Genomic DNA, 21389 nt, shown 5'->3' with positions numbered 1-21389 from the left:
CAGGGAGCCCTGGCATGCTGCGATTCATGTGTTCACAAAGAGTCGGACACGAGTGAGCAACTGAACTGAACTGAGACATTTAAAATATGTGAAAGAGTTCTTAGAAATTAAAATTATGTAGCAGAAGTAAATAAAAAGTCAATAGAATTTTGGAAAATAATGTTAAGGAAATCTTTCAGAAAGTAGAAGAGAAAGGCAAATATAGTTACAAGAGGAAAATTATAGACTTAATTAAAGAGGTACAACATCTGACAAATAGGAGCTCCATACAAAGAAAATACAGCAGAGGAAATTATCAAACAGTAACCAGAATGGAAGGATAGGTGTTTTTCATGCTGAAAGAGCCGCCAAGTGCTTAGCAAAACAAAAACCCATATCAATGTGCATTATCATATAACTCAGGATGCCAGGGATAGAAGAAGATACTAAAAGCTTCCAGACAAAGAGAAATAGGTCATATACAAAGGATTTGCCATAAGCATACCATCAGCCTTGTCAGAGCAGTACTGGGGTCGGTGGAGTGATGCCTTCCACATTGGTAGGGGATGGGATCTGCATCCTGGAATCTTATACCCAGCCACACTATCAAGCAGGTGCATAGCTCAAATAATTAATTCACTGCTAGGAAACTTGATTGCCTTGTATGTGAAAACACCCCCATTTTCCTTGGTTTAGATTTATGTGGAATCTTTCAGGAAGGAACAATAGAGCTACGTTTGGCGTAGTATTTATCCGGGGTTTACTCTTATCTCCTTGACATATCTTGCCCTTCAGGGTATCTCCCATCTCTGCTTTCCTTTGGTCAAGCTTGAGAACACAGTGTGGGTTTCCCCCAATTTCTGAAAGTAGAGTGTTCCTATAAAACCATAAGCTGAAGTGGTGTAGAGTGAAGAAGCAGTCACCATAGCACACATTTTGCTAACAGCTGCACAAAATCAATGGAGATAAAGCACAGATACTCACGGACATGGTTCAAAGCTCTGGAGACTTGATTCTGAGATTCTGAGTGTGCTTTCTGGGAAGAAGCTTGGTGGTGCCACCATCGCTGCTTGGGGTGAGCTGTGCTTCTGTAACGGCCACTGCAAAACAAACATCGTATACAATATTATTTTTTTGCCTTTTTTCCTCAAAGTGAAAATCCTCTTCAGATTTCTTTTGGTTAGCAAAAACAGGTACTAACATAGGCCTTTCATAAAAGCAAAGTGGTGCAAGGTGAACTTTCACAAAGTGGGGGATAAATGAATACACAGGTGGTTTTGATATCCTGGATCCATGGACTCATTCTGCCTCCTCTTTTTTTCCCCCAAACACTCCCCATGCATTCCATTTTCTCAACTACCTTTTGATCCCGTTTCTTCTTTTAAAAAAATAAATAGAATGCAAAAAACCTTAAAGAGAAAATCCTAATTCACCCACTTTCCAATTGCATCATCCTCCCTCAGTGTTACTATTTACAATCTGTTTCATGTTTTGTTTAGGAAGGTCTTCCTTGTGACCGGCTTATAAATATCTCCTCCTGCATGTTCTATTAAATTCATATTTTAAAAGCATGCTTAATCCAACTGGCATTTGTTTTTAGGTGTGTTGTGAAAAACTTGGGTTTCAGCTGAGGATATTTCCATCCTGCTCAGCTTACTATGGTGAGAACACCTGGCTTCCCACCCAAGGGACGTTTGCAGTCTCACCTCACTTCCCCCGCCAGGTGTCTGGCTGCATTCCCACTTTTTCCTCACAGCGTTTTAGGCTCTAGCAAAGTTCCCTCCTTCTCCCCTGTCTGCCCCACCCCGGAGTCCTCTCCTGGCTCCTTGGCCTGGCCCCCACCCTCTCTCCACCTGGCTTGTGACCCCCTCCCTCTAGGGCACTGGGGCCGCCCTCCACCCTTTCTCCTCCTACCTGCTGCCCACATACCTTCCCTCCCCAACACCTGTCTCTTCTGTGTCCTTGAGAGACACAAGGGTCACTTATGCTTCTCCTTCATATACTGCCACTACAAGTCCTACGGACTCTGCCCTTCAGTTCAGTTCATTTCAGTCACTCAGTCGTGTCCGACTCTTTGTGACCCCATGAATTGCAGCACACCAGGCCTCCCTGTCCATCACCAACTTCCAGAGCTTACTCAAACTCATGTCCATTGAGTCGGTGATGCCATCCAGCCATCTCATCCTCTGTCGTCCCCTTCTCCTCCTGCCCCCAAATCCCTCCTAGCATCAGGGTCAACAATGAGTCAGGTCCCAATGAGTCAACTCTTCGCATGAGGTGGCCAAAGTATTGGAGTTTCAGCTTTAGCATCAGTCCTTCCAATGAACACCCAGGACTGATCTCCTTTAGAATGGACTGGTTGGATCTCCTTGCAGTCCAAGGGACTCTCAAGAGTCTTCTCCAACACCACAGTTCAAAAGCATCAATTCTTTGGTGCTCAGCTTTCTTCACAGTCCAATTCTCACATCCATATATGACCACTGGAAAAACCATAGCCTTGACTAGATGGAACTTTGTTGGCAAAGTAATGTCTCTGCTTTTTAATATGCTGTCTAGGTTCGTCATAACTTTCCTTCCAAGGAGTAAGCGTCTTTTAATTTCATGGCTGCAATCAACATCTGCAGTGATTTTGGAGCCCAAAAAATAAAGTCTGACACTGTTTCCACTGTTACCATCTATTTCCCATGAAGTGATGGGACCAGATGCCATGATCTTCGTTTTCTGAATGTTGAGCTTCAAGCCAACATTTTCACTCTCTTCTTTCACTTTCATCAAGAGGCTTTTTAGTTCCTCTTCACTTTCTGCCATAAGGGTGGTGTCATCTGCATATCTGAGGTTATTGATATTTCTCCCAGAAATCTTGATTCCAGCTTGTGCTTCTTCCAGCCCAGCGTTCCTCATGATGTACTCTGCATAGAAGTTAAATAAGCAGGGTGAAAATATACAACCTTGACGTACTCCTTTTCCTATTTGGAACCAGTCTGTTGTTCCATGTCCAGTTCTGACTGTTGCTTCCTGACCTGCATACAGGTTCCTCAAGAGGCAGGTCAGGTGGTCTGGGATTCCCATCTCTTTCAGAATGTTCCACAGTTTATTGTGATGCACACAGTCAAAGGTTTTGGCATAGTCAATGAAGCAGAAATAGATATTTTTCTGGAACTCTCTTGCTTTCTCCATGATCCAACGGATGTTGGCAATTTGATCTCTGGTTCCTCTGCCTTTTCCAAAACCAGCTTGAACATCTGGAAGTTCACAGTTCACGTATTGCTGAAGCCTGGCTTGGAGAATTTTGAGCATGACTTTACTAGTGTTTGAGATGACTGCAGTTATACTGGGTACAAATTTCCAGCTTTTGTTCCTCCCTCTCCCTCCTGAACCCAGAGAGGTCCCTTCTTCCTCTGTGTGAACTTTCACACCGCTGGGCTTGTTTTTGCAGGGCTAGTCCTTCTGCCTCAAATCCCCTCCTGGTTTCCCTGAGAACCCGGTCTGACGCCATTCCCTTGCTTCTCTCCCTGAGCCTTCCTCTCTGTCTGCGTCACCAGGCCTGGTCCTTTTCTTCGGTGACATCCATTCCCTGTCTCTCATTAATGAGACTGGAGACCCAATCCTCCGGTCCCCAGGCTCTGGTGCTGGAGCCTCACATGGTCAGGGCCTTGATGAGGGCACGGCTGTAGCACACACTGTCCCTGGGAGGTAAGGAGGACAGGTAATCTGCTGGCAGTGGGACAGGTAAGGGCCTAGCATAAGTGAGGTGGGTTGCCTTAGGCGGTGCCGTCAGCCGGGGCCTCTAGCCAGTGGTCGGCCTGCCTACTGGGAGTCGGGCTGCAGCTGGAGGTCAGGCCGCCCCGGTACAGGCCTTATCAGTTCAGCTGAAGGATTCAACCAGGAAGCTCCGTGGCTGGGTGCCCTGCCCGAACTGCGCACAGATTCTTAGGAAAAGAATGCATTTTATTCTTCCAAATCCCAAAGCTTTGTGCAACCTTGAGAAAGGAAGTGCCATGCCATGACTGGGCTGCCCAGCATCCCTCACAGGGATGGTTAATGGCCCCAGGTCTCAGGGCTGCCACCTCAGGGCTGGGTCGGACACATATGCTCTGTTTGGGTGCTCTCCCTAAGTCTTGGAATGAACACGGTGCTGCGGCTCCTTCTCCTTCAGCATGAGGTTTTAATTTCCTGGTCCTCTGAGTGTGGGGAGTGACGGGATGTCTGGCCGCTTGGCCGAAGCAGATGCCCTGGCCTGGTTAGAGGCACACGTCTGGAGCAGGCAGGGTCACCGTGGTCCTTTGTCCTCTCAGCACAGAGGAAGTAAGAGGACCAGCTGTGTTTCAGGCTCAGATACTGGCCAGCGCCATAGTGGAGGCACTGCTTCCCTTGGCGGGACCTTTATCTGCAACATCTCTGCCTGTCAGTCTGTCTGCAAGCCTAGCTCCAGCCCTGACTTTCTATAAACCTGGGACAGCAAGCTGCCAACACACAGCTGCCACCACTTCCTCCTTCTTCCTTGGCAGAAGCCATTGAATAATCACGGTTGTGCCTGAATACAACCTCAGAATCCTTCTCAACACCTGCAGACAGCTGCCATCTGGATGAACATTCTAGACCACCTGTGCGGTTAGATGTCCTGTGAGTCAGTCATTCGTGGTTCTAGTGTCAACACTGGTCCATGTCCACAATGACAGTCCCAGTCAGGCCCGTGGCTCCTGGTTCACCTCTCTTATTTCACAGGTGAGGAGGCGGAACCCAGAGAAAACGAGTGCTGGATGGGTGATGTGTGTTCAGGCATGCCCTGTGGGAGAGGGGGGATCACATGCTCCATCTGGGCTAGCTGCATTTAGGGGTTCCCCCTTGGGGATTGAGTATGAGATTGACTTTACAGGCTCTGATGAGTATGACTGTGAGGAGCTCATACACTCCCATGCGGCCCTGCGTTTCCTTGATGGCAGAGCCATGCTTGGAGCATAGCACATGCGCTGGTGCCATTTCCACACTGGTACCTGGGCCTGTTTTCTAGATGAGGACACCAAGGCTCAGGGTGGCCAAGCGCTTGTCCGGATCGTTGGTTGGTAAATCTGAGCCAGGCGAGGGCCGGCCCGTCTGTTCTTCTCCATAAGAACCTCTCTAAGACTGCTCAGTGTCACGCTCTGGTTCCTTTGAATCTGCTTTGTCACCTTTGGGGCATTTCTGCTTGTTAGAAAGAATCTCACACCATCAGGACCAAGGCTGAGGCTGGCGAGGTTTAGTCATCCCCACAGTGTACATTTGGTCACCCCTACACTGTACAAACTGGGAAGAGACAGAGGCCAGAAATGCATCTTCCCCACCCTCTCCCTGCTCCTTCGGGGTTTAGCAGTGGCCTGTTTCTCTCCCCATCCCCTCCGTACCCCCAGTTCTTTACCCTCTGTCCTCCAGTCCCCCTGCCCTCTGCCCCTGGCCGTTCCTGCAGTGAGGGGGTCTGGACATTGCTGCTCCCAGCTCTGCTCCATGCGGGCCACCACCCCAGCCCCTCCCTCCTCGGCCCTTTGCACTGTCCTGTGTTTTCAACAGGTGCCTGACCCATGAGGACATTTAAAAATGATTAACTTGATCATATTTTCATAATAAAAGAAATGTCAAAATTTTATGAACTCCAGGAGATAGTGAGAGACAGGGAGGCCTGCTGTGCTGCAGTCCATGGGGTTTCCAGAGTCAGACACGACTTAGTGAGAACAGTGACCACGCAGTGTACGATAATGAAGACAGTGTTCTGCTGGAGTGGAAAACGGCTCTCCACGGGCAAACTGGGAGCAGCACCTGGGACCTGTTAAGGCCTCTGTAGATGTCTGCCGTTAGTTGCATTTCTGTCTTTATTAATACTGCCTTTTTGTGCAAGCTGATTGGCTTGACTGGAGTCTGGGATGTAGGTGGGTATATAAAACGTGCATCTGTACACCTGACTTGTCGTTGCAGCAGGTAGCTTTGCTTTCACAAGGACACGTTTCCCTGGATGCTGTCCTGTGAGCACTGGCCTTACACATGGACAGTGTCGTGGCCACCTCCGTGACTATGCCTGGTGCTGCGGGTAGGCGGGAGGACACATTTGTGGAGATGATTGAAAGTGAGACAGAGGTTTCTGTCCTGGCGATCTCTTACCACATACGCACTACCCTGCATTTGGAGATTCAAAACAGCAATCATTTTATTGTATGTCCTGATTGTGTGGGTCAGGAGTCAGGGCAGTGTAGGGCTTTGTCGGGTCCCATGCTCCCCCTAGAGCTGACGGAAGTAGGTGATACCCTTCTGGTTGGTGAGCTGGTCCAGGGCATCCAAGACTACATTGTTCACATGTCCAGGGTCTTGAGGGCAGTGCTGACCAGAGCACCCACATGTGATTCCTGCAGGGACCTTGGACTTCCTCCATGGACTCTTTCGGAGTAAGAAGTTTCCAAGAGAGGAAATGAAAGTTGCAAGGCCCAGCCCACCACCCTTCTTGCAACCACCTCCCTCCTGCCATCCCAGTGATGCTGAAATGTTGGTGGATGCAGGCTGGGAAGAAACTTGGAAGACAGGGACACCTGGGACATTCTGCCAAGGACATTCTCAAGAAAGAGAGAATGGGCTTCGTGCCCCACACCTTCTACTGCAGCAGCATGAGCCTTGTGTGTCAGGGGGGACCACCATCAGCAGACGCCCTCCCTGTGTGTTCTTCAGCCCAGCGGCAGCTGCCCCACACTGCACAGGCCACGATGGCTGTGGACTGGACTTCCCCAGGGTCAGCACCAAGCCTCTCCCTGAACTATGGATGCTGACATCTGGCGACCTGGTCAGCCCATGTCTGGAGGCACAGGGAAGGAGCTGGGCCCCACAGCCAGTGGTTCTAATTAAGAACCTGAGGAGCAGGAAGGCTTCTGTGCAGAGGAGCAGATGTGGAACCGGTTCCTTTTAGAATAATTGGAGGTGTCCTTCTTGGAAGAAAATGAATTGAATGGATTGACACTGTGCCTTGGAGCCAGCCCAGGGGCTGGTCCACCTGGAGGGTCATCTCTCCTGTGAGTGCTCTGTGCCAAGGTCACTTGACGAAGGAACCGAAGTCACACTGGCTGGTCTTGCTGCATCCATGTGAGTCTCCTCCCTTTGGGCTGTGGCATCTGAGTCTTCTGTTCCCTGTCTTAGAATATCTGTCTTTCTTTTCCAAATATCTGACACTTATCAAAGCCCTCTCTGCTCACCCTGGAGGTTCCCCGGACCCCTGGCCCTGTGCCCATGTGGAATTCGGTCCCGCTCCATGAAAATGCCGCGGAGAAGGTTTGGCCTTTGTAACATGGTTACCCTGACCTTGAGCCAGACCTTGGGTGGGGCTGGTTGTGAGCTGTGGCTGCCCACAGGCTGGGTGCAGGAGATGGGAGTTGTGTGCCTACACAGGGCTCCCCAGTGCTGGCCCGTCACCCCCTGCGCATGGCCACCTCCTAAGGACAGGAGTCCCTCTCTGGGCTGCCATCCTTTTCTTCCTGAGGGGACCCAGCTGGCCCCCAGCTGAGGTCCTCGTCCTGTTGGTGTGATGCCCTCACTGACTCCCATCAGCTGCCCCTCTTTCAAACCTCCTGAGCTCCACACAGGGGGATCGGGGTGTGCGGTAAAGCCTCTCTCCCTCCCCTGCCCTCCCAGGCCCTCCACACTGAGACAGGCTTGCAGGCTTGGGAGATGAGAGAAGATATCCCTCTGTGTCACCGCAGCTGGCTGACCGCCAGGTGTTGGGAGGGTGGGGAGAAACACTCAAGGAGGAGAAGCGGAGGGTGACAGTCAGAGACTTTTAATGCAATGACGTTTCCCTCCACAAAGACACCTGTGAGGCTCCCTTAACTCCTTATACATCTCCTGGACTTTAGGCGAACTACGTTGGGGTTCTTCTTTTATTCCAATATTTATTTTTATTTATTTGGCTGCATGGGGTCTTAGTTATGGCATTCGAACTCTTAGTTGAAGCACATGGGATCTAGCTCCCTGATCAGGACTCGAACCCGGGCCCCCTGCACTGGGAGCATGGCGTCTTAGCCACTGGACCACCAGGGAAGTCCCACACTTGGGTTACTCTTTAATGGAATTATTCCCCCCCAACAGAGGAAAATCGATGAGGTTGCATTGCGTATCTGCACAGTCTTGTCTTCTTTATAAAGACAATTTCTTTTTTGATGGAGACTAAGTCCCACCCCCACCTGGCAGAGAGGTACTATTGTAATTTCTGCAGACAGGAAGCTTCAAGTATTAGAAATTCAGCCCAGGAGGAAGTGGCAGAGCAGGAGACAGCCTCTCCCTGCATTGCCTTTTACAGCTTCCTGCTGCATTTAGGGTCGGAGAAGGCAATGGCAAGCCACTCCAGTACTATTGCCTGGAAAATCCCATGGATGGAGGAGCCTGGTAGGCTGCGGTCCGTGGGGTCGCTAAGGGTCGGACACGACTGAGCGACTTCGCTTTCACTTTTCACTTTCCACTTCCACACATTGGAGAAGGAAATGGCAACCCACTCCAGTGTTCTTGCCTGGAGAATCCCAGGGACGGGGGAGCCTGGTGGGCTTCCATCTATGGGGTCGCACAGAGTCGGACACGACTGAAGTGACTTAGCAGCAGCAGCAGCAGCTGCATTTAGGGTAGAGCATTTATTTATTTATTTATGATTTATTTATTTTAATTGGAGGCTAATTACTTTACAATATTGTGGTGGTTTTTGCCATACACTCACATGCATCAGCCATGGGTGTACATGTGTTCACCATCCTGAACCCCCTCCCACCCCCCTCCCCACCCCATCCCTCAGGGTCATCCCAGTGCACCAGCCCTGAGCACCCTGTCTCATGCATCGAACCTGGACTGGCGATCTGTTTCACATATGATAATTTACATGTTTCAACGCTATTCTCAAATCATCCCACCCTTGCCTTCTCCCACAGAGTCCAAAAGCGTTTAGTATGCTTGGGTTTGAAGTACATATTTAAGTAAAATGGGTTTTAAGGGAAATGTCTTAAAGGTTATGCATGCGTGTATGCTTAGTTGCTTCAGTTGTGTCCCACTCTTTGTGAGTCTATGGTGGCCAGGCTTCTCTTGAGGAGGAGGCAAGAATCCTGGAGTAGGTTGCCATGCCCTCCTCCAGGGAGGAGGGATCGAAACCACCCAGGTATTGACACCGAGTCTGCTGCGTCTCCTGCATTGCAGGCAGATTCTTCATCACCAAGCCACCAGGGAAGCCCCTCAAAGGTTATACTTTTCTCCTTTAGTGAGACCCTGTGCCTGGCTTATGCACCGAGGTGGTTGCAGGTGGAAGGCTGGTTCTCAGGGCCCAAATAGTCTCCAGAGCAGCGTGTCCTGGCCTCCTGGCTGCTGAGGAAAGATCCTGCTTGCATTTTGTAGTTTGCAAGCAGATGCTGCAGGGGTGAGGCCACTGAAACCTCTCATCTTTGGTGCCTAGGAGGCTTTGCACATGTCATTTTGTAGATTAAAAAATTGGAGCCAGGACTGGGAACATGCCCCAGGTGGACGGGTGAGGGACAGAGCCCTGCAGTGAACAGAGCAGTCATGTGTAAACCTGCAAGCACGGAGCACCGGCCACCTCCTGGACATGTGCGCAGCATGGAGTCAGTGTTACTACTTTCTGGAGGAGTTCTCTTGCTTGAGCAAAAGGAGGGTGCAGCTGCTCCTCATCCCTCTGTCTCTCCCAGCTCGACTGGATGGCAAGCCGGCTCTGCCCGCTTTTGCTGGCTGCACACCGTGTAACGACCCGCAGTCCTGGAGGGATCTTTCCCTGTCGTGACCGTGTTTACCATTTCCTTGGGCTGAGTCTGAGGCTGCTCACCTGGCACAGGCTCTCAAATCCGGTGGCACATCTGAGAGGCTGGCCCAGCAGTGGGGCATCTCTTCTGGGCTTGGGGACAACGTTTGAGTGTCTCTGGACTCCTGTCCAGGGCAGGCTGGGCAGGCGGGGACCTGGAGGACTGAGATTTGAGGTTGGGGAGGGCAGCCGGGATGAAACGAGATCTTGGAGGAGGGGCCATACCTTCCTGAGAAGTGGTTTTTTCCTAGGACCAAGTGCTCACAAACAACACGGAGTATAGAGGGGAAAACAGCATCTCCTTGGCTCCACCCCCTCCCTGTGGGAGGCCACCTCCTCAGTTAATTGGAAACACAGAGGAAGCTGTTGCGAAATCCAGCCCCTCTGCCATCTGCGCCTCTGTGGGCTCTTCACTGTGTTTATGAACTGAGGGTCACGAGGTGTTGTTAACTTCAGAAGAGGTCCTGGGCCACAGATAGCTCTCTGGAGAGGGAGGCTGGAGCACACGCATTACACAACCCAGCCAGGTCATCTGACCACTGTACCGAAGGCCCCAGGAAGTTTGTCAGCTGACCCTGGGTGGGCAGGCCACCTGCGAGCCGCCCCCAGGCCGAGAGCTCGCTGCACTGTAAACCAGCCTTGAAAGTGCGGTCTGGATACCTGCAACATCACTCACAAACAGCTTCCCCACCTGCCGGGGTGCACAGGGCATGGCCCGGCCTCCTGAGGGTGTGTCCCATTTCACAGGTCGGGGAATGGCTGGGTGGTGCCCTCTCTTTGTGGCCTGTCCGACGCAGGGCCAGGCTGTGACAAGGCAGAGGGGGAGCAGTTTTGGTGCTCTGTGGGCAGTGGGGAAATGGGTTCCCCAGGCCATGAGGATGATGCGTGTGTGCGTGTGGGGGGCTATTAGGACTAGATGATGAGATGGTTGGATGGCATCACCGACTTGATGGATATGAGTTTGAGCAAGCTCGGGAGATGGTGAAGGACAGGGAAGCCTGGCATGCTGCAGTCCATGGGGTCGCAAAGACTTAGACACGATGAGTGACGGAACAACACCAATTAGGACCAGGGTTGTGCCAGGTGGGACAGGCCAGGCCCCGTCCTTTAGCCGATCCTGCTACCCGCACAGCTTTTTGGAGGAAAGAAGCCAGTAGAGGTGCTCCCCACAGTTCCCTCTTGCCAGGTTGTATGTGAAGCTGCCCAAGGTTGTGACACCAACTCCCCCCACCCTACTCCTGCCCCCAGGACAGCTGTTCCCACTCAGCAAACCAGCAATACTTTCAGCTCTGGGGTTGGCACTCATAGCGCTGATGGGAGGTCATGGCTTGACCTTGAGACGTTGCATCTGTTAAAGTACAGATGTCACCCGCAGCACCATCACAGGCTTGGACCCTGTTCAGGAAGAGGAACAGGATGTAGACAGGACTCTTGAGGGAAAGGAACACTTAGGAGAGGGATCAGCTGAGATCAGCTGGGATGTTAAGACAAAGGGTCCAGGTACTCCCCTCGCCACATACTCCTAGAGTATCCAGAAAACAGGTCCACGTGTCCCCAGAACATAGGGGTTTTGATGCCACACTCTCCACTCACCCTCCTGGGGCTTTCGTGGGCCATCTAATCACCCCAGTATGTCCTACCACCCACGCCTCCAGAATGTTCTGACCCACTGGTCGCCAGGGCAAGGCTGGAGGGAGAGTATAGGTGAGCAGGCTTCCTTGGAGCCCCAGAAGTGATGAGGGGTGGGCTCTGTGTGAACTGCATCCTCTTGAGAGTGTGTCTTGGGAGGGTGGCCTTGCCCCACCCCGAGCTTTTTAAGTGAGATGGGTGGGCCTGGCACGACTCTGGCCCTGTGGCATGTGACCCTGTGGAGATTTCAGTTTCCAAAGCAAGAGCATCCCCCTGCCATGCCAAGTTCAAGACTCTCTGGTTAAGGCACCAGGCAGGCTGGAGCCTGGATCTGCACTCTGCTGCTACTAGCGGGGTGACCTTGGGCAACCGGCTTATCATTGGGCTGATAATATCACCTCCTTCATGGGATGTTCTGAGGCACACCAATGGGAGAATACATGTCAAGCCTGAGCACAGGGAATTGCAACCTCTGTTCATTCCTTTCTTCCTTATTCAAGAAGGGAGAGAAGTGAAAGTGGCTCTTAGGAACAGTCCCTTGGAGAAGAGTCTCAGGCTCCATCAGAGGGTGCGTCTGCTTCAATGTCTGAAGGCAGCCTGAAACGGGGCAAAGAGCAAGAGCTAGATGCAGCAGGGCCCTGGGAACTGTGCCGTGCCCTGTTCCCAGAAGTCTGCTCTCCAGATGAGGGGCGGCATGCAGTTAAACTCAGAAAGGCCCCCTTTTGAGCCCGGTGTCTAAGTGTGAGTGGCTTGCTGGGTGCTGGCTCCACAGGGCCTGGGATCCTGCACTTGTGAGTGTGAGAGGCAGCGGCATGCAGGGCCAGCCAGTGCAACGATGCCATAAAGGTCATAAACAGACAATAAACGGTGATAGGACAGGCGCCGGGAAGCAGTGGCAAACCGGCTGTCACCGAGTTCTGCTCCAGGACTATGTTAAAAGTTAATGGTAAATGCTTGTGCTGGCGCTCAGTTGCTCGGACCTGTCTGACTACCTGCAACCCCACGGAATGTAGCCTGCCAGGCTCCTCTGTCCACTGACTTCTTCAGGCAAGTATACTGGAGTGGGTTGCCATTTCCTTCTCTAGGTGATCTTCCCGACCCAGGGATCAAACCCCTGTCTCTTGTGTCTCTTGCATTGGCAAGAGGATTCTTTTATCCTTGAGCCTCCTGGGAAGCCCTAATGGTAAATGGCCAGGGATAAAATTCAACTCTTGATGGGGATGTTTAAAGAATCCTCAGGCTTTGTTAGCCCAATGCTGTGGAGTGTGTGGGCTGGGACTCCGGGGCTCCTGGCTTCAGCATTAACCACGAAACCTCTGATAAGTACAGATTCCTGAGGTCTCCCTGCAGAGACTCTGGTTGGGCCAGGGCCTGGGTGTCACCTTTCCTAGAGTTGGAACCACTGACCTAGATAAGTGCAGAGAGGAGCTCAGCAAGGAGGGCTTCTCTCCAGAATCTGTTGATGATTGTTGGGGGCACTGCTGGCAGGTGCCCTGGCTAACCTGCCTAGACCCCTTCTCCGGTGGGGCCAAGTCATGCGCTTTCAGATGCTACCTTCCCAAAGTGTCAGTTGCTCAGTCATATCTGACTCTTCGTGACCCCGTGGACAGTAGCCTGCCAGGCTCCTCTGTCCCAAGAACCACACGAAGCCTCTGGCCTTTGTCTGCAGTCCTCTTTCCCTTTCTCTTTGAAAATGCAGCCGGGTTTCACCTCCACCGAGACTGACTTTCCTCCTCCCTCTACTCCAGGTCACGCTCAGGGACGCATGAAGGATATGACACCCCCCACACTTGTCAGCTTCGGATCACACACCGAGCTGGACGATGAAGACAGCTGTCCAGGACACTGGAAGGGTGGTGTGTTCCGGCCTGCAGATGTTGGGCAGCCACCTGGGGAACCTGTTTGTTCACTCTCAAGAGGGAGCCAGAAAGAACTGGTGCAAGACTGACCCCTCCTCTGCCATACTGGCTCCGTGCTGCAGAGATCAGGAAGGCCCCGCCCTCTGCAGGTGAGCTCAGGTGAGCCCTTAAGCGGTTTCTGTGATGTGGTGGAAACCTTCCAGCTTGATGAGGCCCACAGAGCCCTGAGCTTCCCATCGGCTGGGTCACCTGGCCCCGCCCCTTCACAGTCTGCCCGCCCGCCTCCCCACCTCCCCACAATCATGAGTGTGTGGACTTTCTTGGTCTTCTTTAAAGGCACAGGGAGATGGATTTGCTTGCTCAAGTTCAGGATTGCTCTCAGCAGGGGTTGGACCAGCTGTCGGAGCCAGTAAGCCCTGGCCAAGTACTTCAAGTAGACCAGAAAACACTCCCAGAGAAGTTTTATAACCAGTTCTGATTCACTTTGTTTGAGTTAAATGTGTGTCTGTAGTCTCCACAAAGCCTGATGTTTCTACCCCAAATACTAAAGTCTCGAGCAGGTCGAAGGTGGAAGATCTCTGGTTTATCAGCTTATCTCGTGTTTGGTAGGAGACCCATGTTATGCCAGGAATGTGGTGTGTCTGTCCACATACTGATCTCATTAGAGAGGTGATTTTAGATTAGGTTAGAGATGTCGATAAGTCCAGTTTCGAATCCTGGCTCACAAAGACACAGACTTCATTTTTTCATGGCCACAGGATACGGACCCTAGAGGTGTGGGTTCATCCTCACAGCCATCCTCAGCTGCTGGACTGAGGACCAGACAGCACCTCTTGTTTCTCTATGGTTGGTTGGGTGACCCTGCAGAAACTGTGGGTACATGTGAATTGCTTTCTTCCCAGTGGGATGGGGAGAACTTGTGTCCGCACGATTAAATTTGGGAACTTGGGGGCACTCCTAAAAGGAAGATGCTCACAGCTGAGTCAGGTGAATGGGCAACTGGGAAAAGATGGTCAGGGGCATCTGGTTAGCCATCAGTGGGGAAGGTGACTCTGTGTCTTTGGGGTCTGACTGTTGTGGATGAGATGGATAGATGAGGTCCATGGAGAACAGCTAGAGAAAGGCCAAGCAGAAGGTTTGGTCCTTGTCCCTGATGCTGCTTTAAGACTTCCCTGGGTTCAAGGAAGGCTGATGGAGAAAGCCTGGGAAGGGTGTCATCCACCTCTGGCAGGTCTGCCCACATCCCTCGGTCCAGTGTAGACTGTGGGATGGATGGACTTTGGAGGTCACAGCTCAAGGGGACATGGAGAGCAGGAGACAGACTTCCATCTGATTCCAACTAGACTGACTTGGCTTGGTCACACAGCTCTGCTCAACCTGGCCACAACCTTTGAACAGAGGTGACATCAGTTCCCATTTGTTCCCAAGCTGTGAGTGTTCCCCAGACCTTGCCATATTCCATCCTCACAGCAGCCCTGCAAGCTGGGATCATCTCTCCTGCATTTCCCACCAGGCAGGTGCATCTCACAGAGGCTGGGAAAGCTTTCTGTGTCTGGCAACTTGGCAATGGCAGAAGTGGCCCATCACCTGCAGGCTGGCTTGGATGCCTGCTGTTCGTGGCCCCACCCCACTCCAGGTTCTGGTATAAGATGCAAAGAGATGCCCTGAAAGAGATGTGAAGCCCGCAAGTGGGAACTCGGGCTCTCAAGGGAAGGAGGAAGCTTCCAGGTTCTGAGCCTGGTCAGCTAAAGTGTAAACCTTGGAGTTTTCCTAGTGGTTCAGATGGTAAAGAATCTGCCTGCAATGTAGGAGACTAGGGTTTGATCCCTGGGTTGGGATGATCCCCTGGAGAAGGAAATGTATTCCCTTCTCTAGCATTCTTGCCTGGAGAATTCCATGGACAGAGGAACCCAGCGGGCTACCGTCCATGTGGTCACAAAAAGTTGGACATGATCGAGTAACTAACATTTTCACTTTAGAATATGTGGATCTGGTAGCTGGGACTTTTGGGGTAACTTACAAATTCTTTGCCAGTGTATGAGGGACATCCCCCTGCCCTGACCCTGGCCATGCATCTGAGCTGGCCTGGGCTCACAGAACCAGCTGTGGCAGGGCCAGTGTGTTAGAAGCAGAGACTAACTGGTGGCGCTGATGGAACCCACATACTCAGCACGGCTGACATTTCTGTGGATGGGTCTTCCTGCCACACTGACCCAGGTGCCGACAAAGGCAACTCGGAGGGTCTACAGAAGGCCCACCCTCAGCCTCTCAGGCTTTGATGCCTTGCTCTGTACTATCCCCTCTCCTTGCCTCTGCTGCTGAGGCTCATAACGGAGAAGGATCTGCAGTGGGTCCCCCAGGGGCATAGTTAAAACAATAATCCTTGGGACGACTGGTGTCTTGCAGGCAGGGCCCAGACTTACCGGAAATGCCGCTACCACAAATGTTCAGGGAAGATCTAGACTTCATGTCGCTCAAAGTTTTGTTGATCTTTGCTTATAATTTCAGAAAACCACAGCACCAGTGGCGATGCCATGCATGAAGCTGAATGCCTGAAGTTACACCAGCTGTCAGGCTGCATTGCACCTGCTGCAGCTCAGAAATTTTACATTCGATGCAAATATTGGAGGATTTGAGCATGGTATCTCAAGCAGTTGTGCCTAAACATTTACTATTAAAATAGATGTTACTATAAATTACTTTTCTTTTGTTTTCTTTTATATTGACATTAAGGCATTTTATGGGCTTCTCTGGTGGCTCAGAAGGTAAAGAATGCCTGCAATGCAGGAGACCCAGTTTTGATTCCTGGAGAAGAAAACAGCAACCCACTCCAGTTCTTGCCTGAGAAATCCCATGGACAGAGAAGACTGGAGGCGGGCTAGAGTCCATGGGGTCGTAAAGAGTTGGACACAACTGAGCAACTAATACACACACGAGCCATTTTCTATCTCTATCATCTATCGATTATATTGTTGCAGATACATAATAGTATCCAATTATTTAACTTCAGAAGAGTAAAGAGATTATCACTAATATTCGTTGTGAAAGGAGCAGACTGACCAGACCATCCACAGTCAAACTGCAGCTGGAAGTGGCCATGCAGCCCACCTTCCCCTGGTGGCCTGCCTGCTGGGAAGGTAGCTGCACCTGCGTCAGGCCTGCTCTGCCCCTGCTTTTCCCCCACTGCACCTGACCTGACCTCCCCAGCCAGGCCTGGCTGCGGCTCTCCCAGTCACATCAAGGGCCTGTGTGAGGGCTTGTCACTGATTCTGAGGGAGGTTTGTGGGCCACCTGGGCTCTGAGCGGCACAGGCCCCTAGCCAGGGCCGATGCATGTGCTCCCCTGGGACTTTTCAGTGGTGTTTGGAATGTGTGTTGACACAGGGCATTAAGATGGAGGGTTGGGAAACGAGGAAAGGTGGGCTGGCACCATCCAGTGGGAACTGAGAGGCCTGCTGAATCTTAAGTTTCTTTCCAATTCTTCAGAAGGAAGACCTAAGGACACCTGGAGCACTTCCTGTTTTATCTGGGGTCCCTCTCTTAGAGGTGAGGGCTGTCGTGGGCCATAGGGAACAGGCTGGTCTTAAACGACCACCCAGCTTGGGCGGCTGCTTCAGTATCTTCATGACAAGGGGTGGGAAGAGCTGGGATTCTTTGCTGACTCACAGCCACATTTAGGAACAGTTCCAGAACAGAGTTCCAACACTGTTTGGAATAAGATCCTGAGAGTAAGCACAGGGCCCACCAGGAGACCCCTTTGCTGGAAGTCTTCCCTTTAGTTGTATAAATTCTGGCAGGTTTGGTAAAGCAATCTTGGGGAAGAAACATGCTTGTTCACTGATAGTGCATCATGCCCATTTTCTGGAGGATTCTGAGTTGAGTGGTAGGAGTGCCAGCTACTACTGTGGAGTCCAGCAGACAGCTGTCCTGGAGAAATCTGATATGAAGGATATGTGTGTGTGTGTGTGTGTGTGTGTGTGTGCGTGTGTGTGTGTGTGTTTGTGTGCATGTGTGTGTGTGTGTGCATGAGTGTTTGAAGGTATGTACCCATGTGTGGGAGTGTGCATGTGTGTCGGTAGGTATGATAGTATTGGTTGCTCAGTTGTGTCTGACTCTTTTCGACCACATGGATTATAGACCCCCAGGCTCCTCTGTCCATGGAATTCTCCAGGCAAGAATACTGGTGTGAGTAGCTATTTCCTTCTCCTAGGGTCTTCCTGACCCAGGGATCCAACTCAGGTCTCCCACATTGCAGACAGATTCTCTACTGCCTGAGTCACCAGGGAATCCCCATGTATGATTGGATGCATGTGCATATATTTGTGTGTGTGCGTGCATCTGGAAGGTAATCCAAGAGCTGGGATGAGGAATTCAGCCCCCAGGGGCCCTTAGCACCAACGCAGTGAGTCAGCAGGATTCATGAGACCCAGAGGCATATGGAGGTCTCCATCTGTGTCTTCTGGGTTCTTCTGTCCAGCCTGTGTGCACATCCCCTGCTCCTGGATGAAAGGAGCAACCATGTCTTGACAGTTCCTGGGTGGGTTTTCAGCTCCCTTCACCTGACCAGTGATGAGCACACCCAGGAAGTGTGGCCAAGCAGTTAGGTTGTTCTGAGACCCTGGCTTTCCTGGGTGCTGGGTCCCTTTGCTGGGCATGCAGGATGGATTTTTGAACCAGTTTTGCAGCTGTGTATATACCATGAACTACACACCACCCCAGTGAAATGTGGGCAGCACCCCAAGAGCAAATGCCTTAATATTTTGTAGTGAAACTGGGGTAAATCAAGCCTCACATCCACCCCCTCAGGTTGACCTTTGCCTGCAAACGAGTTACGAAACAATTTTCAGTTCTCAGAGCTTTTTGGATTTTGAATGACTGATAAGGAATTACAGATCTGCAAAAATAAACAGACCCAGTTGACACAACTAGACTTAAAAGTCGACCTTGGTTTTGTGGGCACATAGTCTCTGTGTGTGTGTGTGTGCATGTGTGTGCACGTGTGTGTACTCTCTCCAGGCCTTAGGATGGTAGTGAGGTCAAAAGCCACCCCTAGATTAGCCCCCTGCTCGGGGCCCCAGCTGAAAGTGGCCCAGCTGCCGCCCCTCGGCTGCAGCAGCAGATGGCCCCTTGCCCCAGGCGGGCAGGGTTGGGGGCAGGGAGGCCAGAGCTAAGCTCTCAGCTCCAGGCTGCCAGCCTCCTCCTCCTCCTCCCCCATCACTTTCCTCGGCTAAGAGCGCCTGAAATGGTCAGTAGCTGCTGAGAGGGGACCCAGAGTGAGAGGCAGCTCAGGTGGGAAGAAAGGGGGACCTGGGGACTCTGCAGCTGCTCTCAGGGACAGAGAGCTCAGAGAGATCTCGGGGCCAGCAAGGGAGGTGGATCATCCCTTTGACTATGTGGAGGCAGGGTGCATTTAGCCCACCTAAGTGCCAGCTTCGGGACTGGTACTGACACTTAAGCTCTTAGAACGTGTCTGCATGGGAGCCAACAGTGTCTGGGGTTAGAGAAGAGGTGGCTCATTTGTCACAGTGTGGTGCAACTCTTGTCCCTCTGTGGCCCTCAGATTGCTTTTCCCTCTCAGCAGAGCCCTGAGGCTGGACCTATTCTCTCAGGCTCTTATGGAAGCCTAGCTCAGTGATGGAGCATCTTTGAGGGAGAAGCTGTCCTCCACACAGGGCTCGGAGTCAGGGCTGGGTAATGCCATAAGGGATGCAGACCTACACGGGTGATGGGGGATCCTGAGTCCTGAGTCGGGGCTACAGAGTGTCTAACATTGCCTGTGACAATCCATGGTCCTAGCTGAAAGAGTCACCAAGTCTTAGGGTTGCCTGAGGCCCAGTGAGTCTGAGGTTGGGTTTCCCACACCCTCAGACAGACGGGGCCTAGAGTTACTTTTGTACTCTTCCCTGGTGTCTCAGATGATAAAGAATCTGCCTGCAACATGGGAGACCTGGGTTCAATCTCCGGGTCAGGAAGATCTTCTAGAGAAGGAAATGGCAACCCACTCCAGTATTCTTGTCTGGAGAATCCCATGGACAGAGAAGCCTGGTGAGGTACAGTCCAAGGGGCTGTAAAGAATCAGACATGACTGAGAGTTACTTTTAAGTTAATTTAAACAAAAATAACAAGAGGTGATATATTTTTGCAGAAACTAAATATATCACCTGAGGTCCATTGTGAACATCACCTTGCAGAGCATTTTACCCACTCCGAGGAGACAGAGGAACCTGGAGTTGGAAAGTCATCTCAGGCGCTGATGTTGAGGGAAATGCTCTGGGTGTGTGACTCCCTTGTGAGCACAGAAGGCATTTTGAGGGAGGTGTTTCCTACTTGAAAGATTCTGCAGCCAGAATCAAGGGTCTAGAAACTCTTTATCATACTTTCTTTTCTCCCACTGAAGATTAAAAGAATTTTTAAAATAATTCTGAGATATACCATACATACAAGAGTCTATCTAACTTCTATGTACGCTAGAGAGTACATAATAGAAAATACAGATGCCTGGGTGGTAGCAGACTAACAGTAGAATGTGATGCACACTTCATTTCTCAGTTTAGCTTCAGAAACCACTGACCTGAATTCTGTAAATGGTTATCTAATCTTGTTTAAAGTTTTTCTGTTTGTGGAAGTGTTGCTGAGCAAAAGATTGCTGAATTTTGCCAGTTCTTGAACTTCAACAAGTAAGATCATATTGTATTAATCCTGTGATTTGCTTTTATCTGCTCTTGAGATTCATGTTTGTTGAGGCATAGACCTGTCACCCAATCATTTACACTGCTGCATAGTCTTCCATTATAGGAATTATTTGGGTTGTTTCCAGGATTTTGCTATTGCAAATGATGCCTATTTGAATATCCATTAAAGGTACAGATCCCGGAGTGTGACTGCTTTGGTTCAAATCCCAGCTGTCAGTTCCTGCTTGTGTGACCTTTCATAAATCAATGCCTCTGTGCTCCAGGTTCCATATCTGTAAAACACAGATACCAGTATGTGCACTGGGAGGCTATAAAGAGGATTAGGTGAGTCAATTTAGATAAAGCACTTAAAATGGCACTTGGCATGGTCGTTTTAAAGAATAGATATGAGGAAGAAGATACGGTGACGACGCTGATGACAGTGATGGTGGTGGTGATGACGGTCATGCCGACGGTGGCATGATGGTGGCGGCGGTGGGGGTGGTGAAGATGGTGATGGTGTGATAAGGGTGATGAGGGTGATGCAGTGGTGAAGGTGGCAGTGGTGTGGTGATGATTTGGTAATATGATGAAAGTGATGATGATGGTACTGGTGGTGGTGGTGGTAGTGAAGGTGGTGCTGATGACCGTGATCACAATGGTAATAATGATGGGTATTTTTAAATTGGGGGAGACTCCCAAGGAGACATGTGCTTGGAAAGGGACCTGCCATCTGGTAGGACTTACTTAGGTACGTTCCCGAGGAGAAGTCAGACTAATTAAAAGTATCTCATCCAGTGACATTTACCAGCAGAAATGAGGTGTAGGGGTAGGGGCAAGGCAGCAGCTCCGTGGGCCCTTCCTCCAGTCTGGCTTCTGAGCCTGTGCCCAGCACTGTCATAGATCCAGGAGATAACGCAGCACCGAGGTGCCCACGTGCTCTGCCCTTGGGAAGCCGGTCAGTGAACGATGGAAGATGAGATGACAGACCCACTGGGGAAGGTAGCTTAGAGTGAGGATGGGAGGTGGGTGGTGGCTGTTAAAGGCGAAGAGAAGCCTGTTGTCAGCTGCCCTGAGGAAATGAGGAGGCACCTTCTTAGGATGTACCCAAGCCAAGAAACGACTGTGGGGCCAGGGAGGAGAAAACTTGGAGATCCCTGGGAGGGAGTGCGGGAGCAGCTGGCTGAGGCTGCAGGCGAGGCAGAAGGTGGTGTGCACATACGCAAGGATCAGAGTCTCCAGGGGCTCCCGAGTCTGAGAGGTGTGAGCTCTACTCTCCCGCTGCGGATAGAGAGTGGGTGGAGGTGATGCCCTCTGGCATGCGAGCCCCTTGCTGGGGGGAGGCAGCTCCCAGGACAGCACCTGGAGGCCAGACTCGCCCAGAACTCTTTGGCTTTGAGGGTTTGTCAGGACAAGAAATATTTCTATTTCAGTTCACTCTCTTACACCTTATCTA

The 21389-nt window shown here is 51.2% G+C and overlaps 1 long non-coding RNA gene across 2 annotated transcripts in view; it reads left to right on the top strand.

Annotated features, from left to right (window-relative positions):
* Positions 1-15936, top strand: part of LOC129557017 (uncharacterized) — a 54422-nt gene extending 38486 nt beyond the window's left edge. Inside the window, exons 1-3 of one of the 2 annotated variants that reach the window (XR_016037891.1) lie at positions 6240-7074; positions 13153-13422; positions 15772-15936. This is a non-coding gene — a long non-coding RNA (uncharacterized LOC129557017). Of the gene's footprint in view, positions 1-6239; positions 7075-13152; positions 13423-15771 lie in introns of those variants that run through there. The other variant, XR_008686148.2, reaches the window with a different exon arrangement.
* Positions 15937-21389: the final 5453 nt, after the last annotated feature.

The sequence above is a fragment of the Moschus berezovskii genome, chromosome 7 (genome assembly GCF_049115385.1).
Source record: "Moschus berezovskii isolate FMDL1 chromosome 7, NW_MosBer_1.0, whole genome shotgun sequence".
NCBI lineage: Eukaryota > Metazoa > Chordata > Mammalia > Artiodactyla > Moschidae > Moschus > Moschus berezovskii.
The sequence above is the reverse complement of the archived record's forward strand: the minus strand, read 5'-3'. Positions and strand labels throughout refer to the sequence as shown.